At 46.4% G+C, this 16,931-nt stretch overlaps 1 long non-coding RNA gene across 1 annotated transcript in view; it reads left to right on the top strand.

The window, feature by feature from the left end:
* LOC112546769 (uncharacterized) overlaps positions 1 to 16,931 on the top strand; it is a 125,397-nt gene that overhangs the window by 84,155 nt on the left and 24,311 nt on the right. The gene's annotated exons all lie outside the window — the stretch shown is intronic.

The following is a 16,931-nucleotide window of genomic DNA, read 5'->3' as shown; positions in this document are numbered from 1 at the left end:
TGCCCCCCAACCACATGTTTTGGGCACTTCTGTGATTCTGGGCTAGGAAAGCTGGGTCCGTCCCGGAGCAGTGCCCAGCCAAGGCCAGGGACAGCACATGTTAAAGACCCAGAGTAAAGTGATGGCTTGGCTGGTGGGGAAGCGAGATGAGCTTTGTCATTTTTGAATTCCGCCCACAAGTGCTGGGAGTAGAGGTGTGGGGAGCCCCCTTCCCCATATGCTGAATTTGCCAGTGACCTGCCACCTGGCACCCGGTTCCCTACCCACTGACTTTCAGCCACTCACCCTGGACTGCCTCACTTGATTTCATCCAGACACAAAGCACTATCAAGCCATCTGCCCACTGGAATGGTGCCAAGCCCGCGTGACCAAGGCAAGACTTGTCCTCGCCAGCCCTTGCTCTGCCCATTAGTAACACTCAGAGGGCTTTCACGAGGAGGCCAACATTGTTCCCATTTTACAGCTGGGGAAACTGAGGCACAGTGGGAACTATGACATGCCTGAGGTCACATACCAGGCTAGACTAAAAGCTCAGTTTCCAGTGGTCCAGGGACTGTCTACACAGGTAGCAAAGATGTGAGTGCAGCACAGACCAGCATAACCCGGCTTGCTGCAATCTGATTAATGTGGGCTTCAGCAATCATGCCCTGTCTAGCTCATGCTGCGATCAAGCCACCCCTGCTCAAAGGAGACAATCCTGGGAGCTACTTGCCAGCCCACGGTGCAGCCCAGCTAATGGCAGCAAAGGGCAGACAGATACCTGGAAGCCACCTCCTGCCCCTGATTCTCCCATCCACTCAGCCCCACCCCCAGGAGGGATAGATGGGCTCTGGGGATCATTCCCTTCTAGGGGGCAGCAGCCCCCATCTAACCCCATACGGGCAGTATAGAATCACAGAACACTAGAGCTGGAAGGGACCTCAAGAGGTCATCAAGTCCAGTCCTCTGTCCTCACAGCTGGACCAAGCACCCAGGGCCAGTTTGTTTGCACCCCGCGGTGCAGTTTGGGTTTATGTGGGGATCAGCATGTGGCCAGCGAGTGGGAGCCAAAACAAAAAAGGAGTCAGTGTAATGATCTTCTGTTGATGTGTTTTAGTAGTTAAAGTCTTGGACTGTCATTGCTCATGAAAAGTGCTGTCACATGAGTAGAAATCGGGTAAATGTTGCATTTTATTAATATCAGCAGAACTGACTTAAATGGGGCCTGTGTGTTGTGTAGTCTTGCCTTAATCTTTATATTCATGCCTGTCAGTGTGGGAGAAGCTATTTGTATATATTTGCTTGCATAAGCAACCACACTTAAGTTGAGGCCCTCAGCATGTTCTATAAATATCAGTGTGGCCCCTGGGGCTTCCACAGTTAAATTGCCCTAGCTCATCCCTGTCAGGTGTCTGTCTAACCTGGTCTTAAATATCTCCAATGATGGAGATTTCGCAGTCTCCATAGGCAATTTATTCCAGTGTTTAACCACCCTGACAGGCAGGAAGTTTTTCCTTATGTCCAACCTAAACCTTCCTTGCTGCAATATAAACCCATTGCTTCTCATTCTAATCTCAGAGGCCAAGGAGAACAATTTTTCTTCCTCCTCCTTATGATACTCTTTTAGATACTTGAAAGCTGCTCTCATGTCCCTTTTCAGTCTTCTCTTTTCCAAGGTAAACAAGATCAATTCCTTCAGCCTTGCCTCATAGCTCATGTTTTCGAGACCTTTCATCATTTCTGTTGATCTTCTCTGGACTTTCTCCAGTTTCTCCACATTTCCTGAAATGTGGCGCCCAGAACTGGACACAATACTCCAGCTGGGGCCTAATGTAGATGGCTTATTCCCTGCCTAGGGGATGTGAGACTGGGTGGGTTAATTTCCAATCCTCCTGTTTATTCTTTTCCTAAGCCAGGAGGGCACAGTGGTTCTGATGGGGGTTCTGCAGGAAGGCAGCCCGCACTGCCCACTGCCTGAAACCTTGTGCAGGCGTTAAACAGCTGTCCAGCCCACCCTAGAGGTGACTGCATTTCAGTGTGCTTGAAACAACACTGCATCAGCAATGGACAGGAGAATGGCTCCTGGGCATGGTTTGCTCATGACTGCTTCAGTCCCGTTGATGGGCCTCAGCCTCTTTCCTTCCTCGCTTTGCAATGTGGCTGTAGACTCTGGGGGAGAGGAGTGGAGGAAGGCAGAGGTGTCTCCCTGCAGCAGATGTAGACATGTCTCTGTATTAATCATTCTCTCATTGAAGTTTTTTGCTTTGTATTGAGTCCTTTTACATGGAAACTTTGATTTACGTCTTAGTAGAATAGTCCCTAGGACAAGTGAGGCAGAGACTGTTCCTATGGGGTGAATAAGGTGGGAATATACAAGGTGGAAGGTGAGCACCTTTGGGCAGTTGCAAAGGTTGGAGAGGGGATGGAATCCAGATCCAAGATCAATGAGCCCTGGGAAGTGGGCCCATTGAAAGGAGACTGGACCTGTGGATGCCTTGGGGGTCAGCAGCAAGGGTCTGCTTTGGGAAGCCCCCTGTTTGGAGGTGAATGTGGCAGCATTGAGACACCACCCAGAAGCAGGTGCCACAGACACTAACTGCAGATTCATGGAACAGCTCTCACAGATCTTGCACATGCATAAGATGATAGATCTGCAGGAGGGGGGGCGGTGGCAGAGCAAGGGGGACGGAGGGGTCAGTTGCCCCAGGCACAATGCTAGGGAGGCACCAATTTAATCCCATTATGCTCCCCCCATCATCCGTCAGCTCACATGCTCCTAACCTGCCTGTCACTGGCAGCTGGGGCCTCCTCCCTGCCTCTCTGCTCCAAGCCCAACCCTCCTCCATCTCCACCGGCAGGTTAGTGCATGTGGGAGCCCTGCCCCAAACTGTAAGGGGTGGGAGAAGGTGCGGTACAAGTTCCCCTCAGCTGTGTACCAGGTTCGGGGTGTGCCACATGGCAGGGGAGGGGGGTGCAAATTTTTCCTTTGCCCCCGGTGCATAACACCCTTGCTATGCCTCTGGAGCAGAGCTCCCTGTCCAGAGCTGCCTCTGGAGCAGGGCCACAGCAGGACCACTGGGAGCAAGTGCAGAACCCCCTGGATCAAAGCAGAGTCCTGGGGGGGGGGGGGGAGGAGCAAAGAGCCACTGGGAGGAACATGGATTCCCCCCAAGTGGCAGAAAAGCTTCTTGGCAGATCAGAGAGCTTCCAGACAGCAGCTGCTGGAAGGAGCGCTGGGGTACCACAGAGCCCAGGGTGGCAGTGAGGTTGCTGGGGGGGGGGGAGAGGGGGAGACACAGAGCCTTGGGCAGCAGCAGGCAAAAGGGCCACTGGGAAAAAAGTGGAGTCCCCAGCCACCAGTGGAAATATAGAGCCCCAAGTGGCACTGGGGAGAAAGTGGAGCTCCGTATGGCAGCAAAGCTACAGGGAAAGCTGTGGGGGGAGTCCCTCACCTCCTCCCCACCTCACACCATTGCAGGGAGAGCAGAGCCCTGGGTAGCCAGAGGAAAGCTGTTTTCACCTTCTCTGATCCCACAAATTCTCTGGTTTGGGACCAGCCAGGTCTCAAGGGTGCTGGACCAGGGAGGTACACACTGTATAATAATAATATAAACAAGTAATTGTCCATATGAAATTAAAGGCTGTGTCTAGACTGGCATGATTTTGCGCAAATACTTTTAAAGGAAAAGTTTTTCGATTAAAAGTATTTGCACAAGAGAGCATCTACACTGGCACGGATGCTTTTGCGCATAAGCATCTGTGCCAGTGTAGACGCTCTCTTGAGCAAGAAAGCTCCGATGGCCATTTTAGCCATCGGGCTTTCTTGCGCAAGAAATTAACGTTGCTGTCTACACTGGACCTCTTGCACAAAAATAGTTGTGCAAGAGGGCTTATCCCTGAGCGGGAGCATCACAGTATTTGCACAAGAACCACTGATTTTGTACAGTACAAAGTCAGTGTTCTTGCCCAAATACTCACGGCCAGTGTTGACAGGCGGCAACATTTTGCGCAAAAGCAACTGCTTTTGCGCAAAATCTTGCCAGTCTAGACACAGCCTTAGTGTTTACTGATTTTGCTATTAATTTTTATACAGCCAGTTCGAAAATTGGGCAAACATCAAGATCTGTTGATGTATCCCTGGAAAGAACTCTGGATATCCCCCCAAGGGTCCACATCTATATACTATTATACCTGTAAATGTAAAATTAAAAGTATTGCAAACTGTAGGAAACTGCCTTAGCTATGCACTTCTGGACACACTGTTAAAATGTGTACTTCAGTGCTGCATTTGGGTCAACACTGAGTTTCAGCAATCAGTGATGACAGTAACACCGCAAGCTTGGGTAATAGCATTAAATGTAAATGCAAGCATCAAGAGGAAAATATATCCTTTCTATCTTTAACAAAAACTTATTGCAGAAAGTTTTGCTATTGGACATTCTTCTTGCTAAGAGAGATGGCTGAATTTGTTTGGATAATGATTTTAAAGAGGCCAAAAATCACTGCTCTGATTAATTTTGAGAATAAAACTGAATTTTCCAATACTCCAAAAGAGCCCTTTAATATTACAGTATTAGTGCTAGTTAAGTCCCCTATTTACTGCTTTTGCTCTCTAGTTTGGCATCCTTGGGGCCTGACCGATGCCATCCCAGAGAATTTGTCAGACCACAGGAGGTCAATATTGTCTAGCAGCATTATCAACACTTCCACTGTTTACTGGATTCTTAGACAGGTAGGGGTAAAGTAAAGCTAAATAACAGCACACAATAATGAATGCCAGGACTGGTGGTTGTAAACAAACTTTATAGGATTGTGAGAAACTTGTTCACTGCCATAATAAGTGGACATCCAGCTAACTAAAATCATGCCAAACCATGGATGTTGTCAGACTAGAGAGAGCTGGACTAGACAGGTTCAAGCTGTAGTGCTACTGATGAATGAATCTCTATGTAGATGGAAGGTTAATTTGAATGCAAATGATGAGATGACTAATTAAGTTTATCTAGTTCTATTTGTGTCAGGAATACTAGGAACTCAGCCTTTAGTTTTCATGAGATATCCAGTACAGCAGCGTTTCCCAAACTACGGGCCGCGGGAAAAAAATACCGGGCCTCAGCATGGCTGGTGGCTGCTGGCAGGGCCGGCTTTCGGCCAATTTGGGCCCGCGCCCCTGAACCCGGAAGTGCCGGCGAGTTACAGAGCCGGGGGCCCTGCTCCACCAATATGTGGAGTGGGGTCTCTCCCCCAGTTCTGCCTGGTGCGGGAGCAGATCCCCCGTGCCGGCCCCCACACGTCCTCCCACCCCACCCCCAGAGCGTCCCCGCCGTGTGCGGCTCCTCCTCACCACCTGCTGCCGCCCATGTGTGGTGTTTTAAGATCACGGCCTGGGATCTTAAAAGTCTTCAGAGGCACGTGGCAGGGCCACGCTGGCTCTGGCGGCCTCCGGCCCCACAATGTGGAAGGCAGAAGGTAGGGAACAGGCTTGGGCGGAGGCGAGGAGGCGGCAGCGGCAGTAGGCTTGCGCAGAGGGGGAGGAGTGGAAGGAGAAGGGGCTTGGGAGGGGCACCAAGGGACAGGGTATAGGAGAGAGACACAAATGCCAGGGGGCCAAGTGCAGACAATGAGGGAAAGGATAGGAGGGGAGGTGTCAGTGGGAGCGGGGACAGGGTGATGCTGGGAGAGGAGAGGAGAAGAGAGGAGAAGGGCATTGGGGGCTGGAGGAGGAGGTACTGGGAGAAGGCTTGAAAGAAGAGGTGGGCATGAAAGAGTTGGGGATGGAGCAAGTCTTGTGTGAGGGCACAGAGGGGCAGGAGGGGATGGCGCAGAGAGTGCTGAGGGGGTGGGTATCAGGGAAAGAGAGGGCAAAGGGGGCAGAGGCAGTAAGGGAAGGGGGAGGCACCAAGAGGGTGCAGGGCTAAGGGAAGGTGCAGGTGCCAGGGGATTCTAGGGTGAGGAGAAGGGGAGAGCTGGCCACTGGAAGCAGCACTGGACGGGGGAATCGGGGCAGTCTGGGGATATTGGAGGGCCCGGTGGAAGCAGGGCTTCCAGGGGGTGCGAGGTTGGGGGCAGGGAGCTGGCCGGGCAGGGGGAGAAGAAGCGGCTGCCGGAAGGAGGGCTGGATGCAGGCAGCGGGGCTGGCCAAGGGAGATTGGGAGGAGAAGCAGGAGGGACTTGACTGCCCAAGAGGGGGTTGGGGGAAGTGGGGCTGGCCAGAGGTGCAGTGGGGGGAGCAGGGGGGAGGAATGAATCGGCCTGCGGGGAGTGGGACTGACCCGGCCATATGTAGATCTTGGGACGCTGCCCCTTTTCCCACCTCCACCCCGCAAAGCATAAAGCATGAGTTAGTCCAGCCCGGGGACTCTATTGTCCCCCCCCACACACACACCCTCAAGTAGTTGCAAACTGTCTGGCTGATAGACACACTCATGCAGCCTGAGCACATTTACCAGCCAGGCAGTTTGAAACTACAAACTGATACATCTAGTAATAAAACAACTTACCTAGGGTACGTCTAAATTACATGCCTCCGTCGACGGAGGCATGCAGATTTGTGTATTCGAAAAAGGGAAATGAAGCTGCGATTAAAATAATCACGGCTTCATTTAAATTTACATGGCTGCCGCGCTGAGCCGACAAACAGCTGATCAGCTGTTTGTCCGCTCAGCGCGCTAGTCTGGACGCTCCCCTGCCGACATCAAAGCCCTTTGTCAGCAGCCCCGGTAAACCTAATCCCACGAGGAATAACGGGGCTGCCGACAAAGGGCTTTGATGTCAGCAGGGGAGTGTCCAGACTAGCGCGCTGAGCGGACAAACAGCTGATCAGCTGTTTGTCGGCTCAGCGCGGCAGCCATGTAAATTTAAATGAAACCGCGATTATTTTAATCGCAGCTTCATTTCCCTTTGCCTACAACCCTCATCTACATGGCTCCATTGATGGAGCCTTGCAGTCTAGACACAGCCCTAATGAGAAAATACCAGACATGTTATATGTCTGGTATTTTCTCAGTTTGTTTTTTATGTGTTTATATTTTTGAGCTGCAAAAAGCAGTATTGAAAAAAAAGGGTTCCAACTAAAGTAAAAAGTGTGGGAAACCCTGGTCTAACCAGCTTTCTGTCTGACTTACAGTCCATTTATCCAATCCATATTCCTTAACTTGCTGGCAGGAATATTGTGGGTGACCATATCAAAAGCTTTGCTAAAGCTGGCACTGGGGGTTTTGGGAGGACCAAAAACAACTTATTTGAATATTTATCATTTGATTAATGAATACGCAAATATGCAAATGAACATTACCGGTTCTCCAAAAGTTCGTGAATGGATTTACTGGTCCCCGTGTCAAAAAGTTTGGGAACCCCTGAAGTACAGCATAAGATTCTACAAGGCCAAAAACACTGCAAAAACAGCTTCTCTCCAGACACAGTATCATGGCATTTTCACATGTGTTCCTCAAAACCATAATTTTAAATTTTTACTCACATTACTACAAACCATAATTCATTACATTTGTTTAAATCTCAGAAAAATGGTTTTTGTTTAATGATTTGGTGAGGCTTTTATTTTATCTGCACTAGTTTTCTGCTCCCTAATATTGCACCAGTTTTGGATAATATTTTTATTTCCTTATAGAATTAGATGCCGCATAATACCTTGAAATCGGACTTTTTGATACTGAAAAACTCTTAACAATTTTCCTCAAACTAAAATATAAATTCATATTCATACTAGAAAAGTTGTGTACTTATTAACACATTACTATCAACTTGTTTGCTCCCAGATTTTAGTTTAAAGGTATGTGAGGTAGTCACATAAAAACTCGGGTTAGGATGAAGTCTCATGTTAACCAATTAACATCACTGTGATATTGTTGTAATTAATAGTCTTGCACTTTCAAACAAACATTATGAAAGAATTTGTTTAAAGCAGGAAGCATCTACAAATAACATGCTCCACAGAAGTTCTTCTGTGAACCCCAGGGAGTCAAGTCTTCCAGGGATGGTTGAGCAATATCTGGAGACTGATCCATCAAACACAAGAAAATAATCCTCACTTCCTGTCAGTTTGGAAGCAGAAATCTACCGGAGGGAAGGGGAGGAAAGAGAGAGAACTACTGAGAGCCTTCAAGAGCACTCTTCCAGAATGTATCACTATTTTTACAAAAACCTCATATCATTGTTCTGAGACAAACACCTGAAAAATATGTATAGCCTAAGCTATATCTTTGAATGCATCTTGAAAAGTCATCTGGACAAGAAAAGCAGTGTAAAGATCAGGTACACCCATAGTACTCCATTCCTGGATGTAGCTATATGCTGCTCCAGGCCCTGAGGTAAACAAAAACAGCCTGAAGAGTGTTCTAAATATACAAGTCTGATGCAAGCAATGCCTGGACATATATATTTTTTATCCAATCATACATCTCCATAGTGACATTAGTGATCAGATGTCACAGTAATAAAATATCTGAGCTTTGTTTATCTTAGTGCTTTCAGTGCTACCACCATTAGTACAGGTGTTCCATGAGATACTTCTATTCTAAAATGTCCTATTATAGATACTACCTTAGGGTATGTCTACACTAGCCACTGTAGTTCGAACTAGGGTGGCTAATGTAGTCATTCGAATTTGCAAATGAAGCCGGGGATTTAAATATCCCAGGCTTCATTTGCATGTTCCCGGGTGCCGCCATTTTTAAATGCCTGGTAGTTCGAACTACCTGCCTGCAGCTACACACGGCATGGGCTAGGTAGTTCGAATTAAAGCTCCTAATTCAAACTACCGTTACTCCTCATTGCAGGAGGAGTGTAGTCATACCCTTAGAGTATAGGAAACAGACAATGCCTCAAAGAATGTATTCAATTACTGACGGAATTATAATGAAAATACTGTAAGGACATGACTCTGGTGTCCTGATTAAGGTTTAGAACTTCCTGGAATATGGCATCAGATATTATAAATTTTACTTACCTATTTTTCTTTCTAGACCAGCATTAGTAAACATCAGCAGGAATAACAAGGAGTCCTGTGGCATTTTAAAGACTATCAGATTCATTTGAGCATATGTTTTCAAAGCATCTGATGACATGGATTTTTGCATATGAAAACGTATGCCCAAATGAATCTGGTAATCTTTAAAGTGCCACAAAACTCGTTGGTGTTTTTGCGGAAACAGAATAACATGGCTACCTCTCTGATAGTTATCAGCAGGAATGCACATCGATCTAAACAGTTAATTTAGCAAATAGATTTCTATGATGGACGTGAGAAAGAGAAACTATGATGACAATTTTTTTATACAGGCAGTCCCTGACTTACGAGGATCCGACTTACGTTGGATCCGCATTTGAGAACGGGGCTTTTCTCGCCCCGGAGCTCGCGGGCGGTGGGACCGCCCAGAGCGCAGCGGTCCCGCCACCACGTCCTCCGGGGCGAGAAAAGCTACTCCGGGTCTCCCTGGTGTGCTGGGGGGGACTCCCCAGCACAGCAGGGAGACCCGAGCAAAGCCGCACAGGCGGCGGGACCTCTGCGCCTCCGCAGCTTTGCTCAGGTCTCCCTGGTCTGCTGGGGGGGAAGGGGGCGCAGCTAGTGCGCCCCCTCCCCAGCAGACCAGGCTTTTGTTGCGGGACGCCTGGGGTAGAGCAGCTGGGGTGCTGCCGGGTTGGTCCTGAGGGGACCTACCCGGCAGTGCCCCAGCTGTTCTGTCCCAGGAGTCCAGATTCAGCCGCTGTTGAAACTGATCAGCGGCTGATTCCAGGAAGCCAGGGGCAGAGCAACTCTGCCTAGGGCTTCCTGTAGTCAGCCGCTGATCAGTTTCAGCAGCGGCTGAATCTGGAGCCAGTTCCAATTTACATACAAATTCAACTTAAGAACAAACCTATAGTCCCTATCTTGTACGTAACCTGGGGACTGCCTGTAATACAAGAATGGATATTTAAAAAAATAAGTTTCTAAAAATGGCAAAATTCAACTCATTCGTGTAAAAGACTATCCAAAAACCACACAATACAGGGCTTAATCCCATGGGCATAAATCTCTTGACTTTAATGGCAGTTGGATTATTCCCATATTGTAAAATAGAAGAAATATGTCATCATTCCCACATTTTGCCAAACATTTATACACCACACAGTTTCTTAATTTTTTTTATATCTGAAGGTTTTTTTTTCCTTTACTTGTTTATTTTAATAGGATTCTCTGCCAACTTGGCTCCAGAGTAGAAAACATTACAGCACATGCACATGCAACATCTTAGGAGATAAAACATCATATGCTTTCTTCCCTGTTTATTTTTTATTCATGTTAATTAAACATTTTCTGCAGAACATGATAAAATTACTTAGCCCCAAGCTACAACCATTGTTTTCAAAAGCAGAGAAATAATAAACTCTCTCAGTGCTTACTCTAAAACTTGTGATTTTTGTTGGGGAAAAGTTTGCATGGAATAAAATAGCAGAAAGAAATAGATAACAATCACAAACAGCTACATAAATATGCTATTGTTAAGTTGAAGTCCAGATTTCTATTGTACTTTTAAGTTCCCTCATCCTTCAGTGAGCACCAAAAATTGGAGCAACAAAAGGAATAAAAGACAGATCTTGGCTACCTCCTTTTGAATGACAGTTCAGTTACCTGCCTTCTCTTCTTCCCCTCTTCAGTAACCACAAAATGTACTACATGTCTTATGTTGCATGTTTTGCTGGAGATTAAGTGCACATGGGCAAAACGAGTGGTTGTGTAATACTTTAGGGTGCGCCTAAGCAGCACCCTAAAATCGAAATAAGATACACAATTTGCACTGTGCAAATTGCGTATCTTATTTCAAATCTATTTAGAAATAGCTTATATTGAAATTTGGCTCATCTACTCAGCACTAAATTTCAAAGTAACACGCTATTTCAAGACATCCCTCGACCCTCGTGCAACGAGGTTTTCCGGGATGGTGAAATAGTGTGCCTGTTATTTTGAAAAATATTGTAAATGCAGGGTAGTTATTTTGAGATACCTCCAGTATCCTGAAATAGCTGTGCAGTGTAAACATACCCTTAGATATTAACTCTCTCTCACTCTCTCATACATTTTTGTGGGCACGACCCACTTCTTCAGATGAGTGCAGCAAAATGGACTGAATCCCTCTGAGACTTTTAAATGGCCAAGACAGTTTCTCTGATGATATTACACATAGCAGGCTAAGTGTCAACGTTGTTTCAGTGGCCTGAAACAATTTGTGTTGTTGGTGATGTATTCTGTAGTAGCTATCATAGATATCTCTACTTCTATCTCACACTCACACTTTCAGTCTTATCTTGGTGTTTTTGCGGAAACAGAAAGGAAGAAAAAGATTTGAACAGTTAAAGAAATAAGAGGGCAAGTGGAAATACTTAGAGTCTGAGCAGAAAAGAAAATCAGAGAAGGAAGAGAAAAAGTGAGGAGGATTGAGAGTGAGATTTAAGAGTTGAACAAACCAGTAAGAGCTGGTGTTAAATGTCGGCAAATCTACACTAGGAAATTATTTCGAAATAACAAAAATTGATATAACTCCCGATTTAACACAATGCTATGCACTCCATCAGCTAGATGAGGGAGCAGCACAGGGCATCATGCTTACTCACCAGCTGGTCCCAGGTGGCTTTCCTTTGTTCCTGGTCATCCCAGTGTTCCTCCCAGTCTGCCTGATGCTCCTCCCAATGGCAGCCAACTCCTGGCTCTCTTGCAGGCAGGACATCTGTTCCAGCATGAGGTCATTGAGGGTTCTTTTCTGCCTAAGGATCTGCATAAGTTGAGTAGATGGAGTGGGAGGTGGGAACATACCTAGCTTGCAGCTTGCCCTGCTGTGAAGAAAAGTTACAAGAGCAGTCATCTCAGGAGACACTGTGTATGCAGCCTAGCCCTAATTTCTGAGCCAACACTGAAGGTCTCAGTTCAGACAATGGCAATGTGTTTCAAACAAGGCCATATGTTGCCTAGATGCTGGGCACTTTCCAGAAAGGGCACAGATACTCCAGGAAGCATGGCCTGGGGCCAAGCGAGTTTGGGAAGGTACCAGCCAGGTCAGGAGCCTGTGGGCAGAAGCAGGGGAGGGGGGGAACAGGGCAGTTCAGCTTCCTTCTGTGTCCTGCACACACCTGCTCTGGCAATGGTGGCATCCCACAGAGAGAGAACTTCTATCCCTGCCTGCTGGAGGATGGGGGTAGAGGGTTTGAGAAGGTGTGTGAGCAGCAAGATACCACTTCTCAGAAAGAGTGATAATTGATTCCCCTCTTCTTCCTCCCCCAGCAGGTTCTCAAGCATGAGATCAGTCTCCTCCGCATTGCTGTGCTTGACTGGGAGTGGATGCTGCCTGAGAACACGCTTGAGCCTGCGCTGTGTGCGGCACTGCTGTCTGGTTTCTTGATCCCCTTCTCTTTAGTGGTGGCTTGTTATGGAAAAGTGTCCCACCATGGAGGCCAGAGAAAGGCAGGAATCTTCAGGAACCTTGTGAGAAGGATGATGGGGTTCCTGTGTGGGTGCATCATGGAGCTGAGTGCTCCGGACTGGCACTCCATGTGCACCCAAATGCACAGGATGTTTTGCAGCTTCCCAGGCCGATTAGGCCAAGAGAGGAACGTGTGTCCCCTCGTAGCGTGCCACCTGCCCCCACGTGTAGATAGGAAAAGTTATAGAACTCACCTAATGTGTCCTCCCTGAGTTCATCCACATCCGGGAAAGATCCTGGGAAGGGGGGACTGGCTCCAGGATGGAAAGCAGGGTCTGGCTGGCGAGCGTGGTCACCTGGCTGGCCTCCTTATCCTCCTTCTCCTACATCACCCCTCCCTCCTAGAAGCTGATGCCAGGCATGTCTTGGACAGACTCCATGATCATGGTGGGGAGAAGTCAAAGTCCTCTCTGCTCCCTGGCCTTGAGGTAGGTCTGCTGGAGCTCTTTGATTTTCATCTGGCACTTGTCCAGTGTCCAGGTATGACCTTTTTTGGCCAGGCTGGTGGTAATCTGGCCATAGACTTCCACATTCCTCTTTCTGGTGCAGAGGTCCTGGAGGTTGGTCTCCTCTGCCCAGACCTCGATGAGGTCCAGGATCTCCACACCAGTACAGTCTGGAGCTCTCCTGCATCTCTGGCCAGTGACACCCAAGCAAGCAACAGGAGTGCTGGCAGCCATGGGAGGCTCTGAGAGAACTTTGGGGTTGCTCATGGCTCTCTCTCTGGTTACAGTCTCGCATGGGGCTTGCAAAGCTGGCCACATGCAAGAAGCCCTTCTTCTGCTGCCTGCAGTTTTAAGTTCTGCAGGGAGAAGGGGAGTAGTGGAGATGCCAGGTGTGACCAAAGAAGTCAGAGCTGCAACTGTGAAAAGCCTTCAGGGGCCAATTATTTTGAATTAGCAGTGGTGGAGAGTCCACACGAATGCTATTTTGAGATAACTATTTCAAATTAGTGTTACTTTCTAAGGAAAGAAGGAATACAGATTTTGAAATAACCAGCCCGTTATTTTCAAACAACAGGTTTGGTAGTGTGGACAATCCCCTTATAAATTCAACCTAAGGGGGGGTATTTCAAAATAATTCCCTAGTGTAGATCAGGGATGAGATGCCTGACTAATGTGCCATTGGAGCAGACTAATTCCTTTGGGTTTACTCCACAGACAGACAGACAACTCCTTTGGTAATACCTGACCACTCTTCCCCCTCCACTTCCAGCTTAGACAATTGTTTTAAAAATAATAAATGCTCAGAAACGTAGGTGACACGAAGTATAAGGATACAAGGACTTCTGAAAACATCTGAAGTCAAACACTTGGGATCTGATTTACATTGACTTCAGTAAATACTTTAGATCAAGTCATAGTGGCAACACCCTGCACTTTGAAGTACAAGAATAAATAGCCAAAAAAGGTAGTAGGCAGTTCAACTATTCTAACCAATGCCAAGGGATCACACCCAGACTCAGTTATAAAAAGGGCCTTAAAGCCACTTATACAATTCTGAGTCATACAGTGCCAATGAGCCTTTCATCAATAATTGGCATTCATTCCCTATAATTATTATAACACAAAACAAAAATCTGCTTTCACTTATGATGAAACAAAAGCAAAGGAGTTGATGCATGGGTTTTTGTTTTGTACTATTTTATCTGATAAAATCATGTAGAAATATAAAAAATGTGCAATGTAATTAATATGTGAAGTTTTCTTAGCTCTTCATTCAGTCTACAACATCTGATACAAAATAAAAAGAAAGGGGTGTGTGTGTGTGTCAGACAGAAAGAGAGATGAAATATTTATATATGATTATATTATCAAAATAATAACTTATGTGCAAGCACATTTTCATTACAGTAATATGGAAATATACATTTTTTAATTCCACAACAATCATTGTGTAATTCATTGCCAGGATATGTTGTGAAAGCAAAAGTATAACTGGGTTTAAAGAAGAATTAGATACCTTCACAGAGGCTAGGTAATTGCCAAGATAGGCAAGGATGCAAACCCAGCTCTGGGTGACCTTAAACCTCCGTTTGCCAAAACAGAGATTGGAAGACAAAGGATGAATTATCCAGCAATTGCCATGTTTTGTTTGTTCATAGAAACATAGAAAATTAGGATTGGAAGAGCCCTCAGGAGGTCATTTAGTTCAACTCCCCCTGCAGAAAACATGACCAACCTTAACTAAATCATTCCACTGCATAAAGTATGGCAAAAGACTTCCTTGGCTTAACCAGATTTTGCATGATCTAAAAATCAAAAAGGAGTCCTATAAAAAATGGAAACTAGGACAAATTACAAAAGCAAACAATACTGATATGCAGGGGCCAGATGAGAAAGGTAAAGGCAACAAAGTGAGCTCAAACTAGCCACAGATAAAAAGGGTAACAAGAAGAATTTCTACAAATATATTAGAAGCAAGAGGAAGACCAAAGAAAGTGTAGGTCCACTGGTCAGTGAGGAGGGAGAAACAGTAACAGGAAACTTGGAAACGGCAGAGGTGCTTAATGACTCCTTTGTTTTGGTCTTCACCAATAAGTCTTATGATGAAAGAATGCCTAACATAGTGAATACTAGTGCAAATGTGTAGGTTTAGAAGATAAAATAAAAAAATAAGTTAAAAATCACTTTGAAAAGTTAGATGTCTGCAAGTCACCGGGGCTTCATGAAACACATCCGAGAATGATCAAGGAGCTGATAGAGGAGGTATCTGATCCTTTAGCTATCAACATTGAAAAATCATAGAAGATGGAAGACCGGAAAAGTACCCATCTATAAATATAGTGCCCATCTATAAAAAGGGAAATAAGAACAACCCAGGAAACTACAGACCAGTCTGTTTAACTTCTGTGCCAGGAAAGATAATAGAGGAAGTAATTAAGGAATTCATTGGCAAACACTTGGATGAGAATAGGGTGACAGGGCCTATCATGTCAAACCAATCTGCTAGCTTTCTTTGATAGGATAACGAGTCTTGTGGATAAGGGAGAAGATCAATAAATCAGGCATGATTTTGCGCAAATACTTTTAATGCAAGAGAGCGTCTTTTTGCGTTAAAGTATTTGCGCAAGAGAGCGTCTATTCTGGCATGTGCCTTTGAGCAAAAGATTTGCTTTTGCGCAAAAGCATCCAGGCCAGTGTAGACACTTTCTTGTGCAAGAAAGCGCCGATGGCTATTTTAGCCATTGGGCTTTCTTGTGCAAGAAATTGATGTTACCTGTCTACACTGGCCTCTTGCGCAAGAACACTTGCACAAGAGGATTTATCCCTGAGCGGGAGCGTCAGAGTATTTGCGCAAGAAGCACTGATTTCATACAGTAGAACGTCAGTGTTCTTGAGCAAATACTCGTGGCCGGTGTAGACAGGCAGCAAGATTTTGCGCAAACTATTGCTAATATAGTCATAGCCAGGGTGTGTCTATACTACAGGGATTTTTCGAAAAAAGTGGCCTTTTTTCAAAAAATCTTTATCTGTGTCTAGACTGCTGCCACTTTCTGTTGATAGTAAATCGAAAGAACGCGGCGGTTTTGATGATGGCGGTAAACCTAGTTTTACAAGGAATAATGCTATTTTCGACAAAAATCTGTTGAAAAAAGGTATGTGTGGACACAGGAAAGGATTTTTTTTTTAAATAAAGGCCTTCAGAAAGATGTCCTGGTGGACACTCCTTGCCAGACCTTTCACCTCTATTGTTCCTGCCTATAGCCATCTTTTAAAGACACAGGGATCCAGGAGTGGCATTGTGGCAGCAAACCAGCTCCAAGCAGGACCCTGACTGCTTGGCTCTTGCTGGAAGGCCACTCAGAGCTATGTCCCAGGCACAAGACTCCCCAAGACCTTTCTACCCCTTCCAAGGACTCATCCCCAGATCAAGCCTGGGGCACCAAACGCCGGGCACCTTCATGGTCTGGGCCTGAGATCAAAGCCCTCTGGGAGCTCTGGTCCAAGGAGGAGTCTCTGCAGGCCCTGCAGTCCAGGAGGAGAAATGCAGATATTTATGCCTGAATGGCTGATGGCCTTTCAAAGAAAGGCTACCACTCCCATACATTAGACCAAGTCAGAGCAAAGGTCAAGGAGCTGCGGCAGGAGTATGTTAGGGCTTGTGAGCTCAGCTCCCGCTCTGGGGAATGTTGCCTGGGCATAATACAAAATGGAGTCTGAGGGGTTCTCTTTCCCTCAGAGCAACTTTCCCGCCAAACCAGGTGGAAGAAAATTGTGCACTCAGCACCAAATCTGTGCACTCAGCACCAAAAGCTGTGCACAGCGCCCCATTTGCCTGTGTGCGCATCCATCCTTTGCACATGGCACTCAATTTCTTATGCATCCGGCTCTAGTTCTCTGCACCCCTCTCCCTTCAGGGTTTTTCCCGCCTTGAAAGGTTATAAACCCTTGTCAAGGAGCACTCGTGTTCTTTGGCTCCCTTCATGTCCTGTGCATGCGTCTGTGATTCATCATCATCCCCCTGCGTTGTTGTCTACCC

The sequence above is a fragment of the Pelodiscus sinensis genome, chromosome 1, assembly GCF_049634645.1.
Source record: "Pelodiscus sinensis isolate JC-2024 chromosome 1, ASM4963464v1, whole genome shotgun sequence".
NCBI lineage: Eukaryota > Metazoa > Chordata > Testudines > Trionychidae > Pelodiscus > Pelodiscus sinensis.
This window is presented reverse-complemented; position numbering and strand designations above follow the sequence as displayed.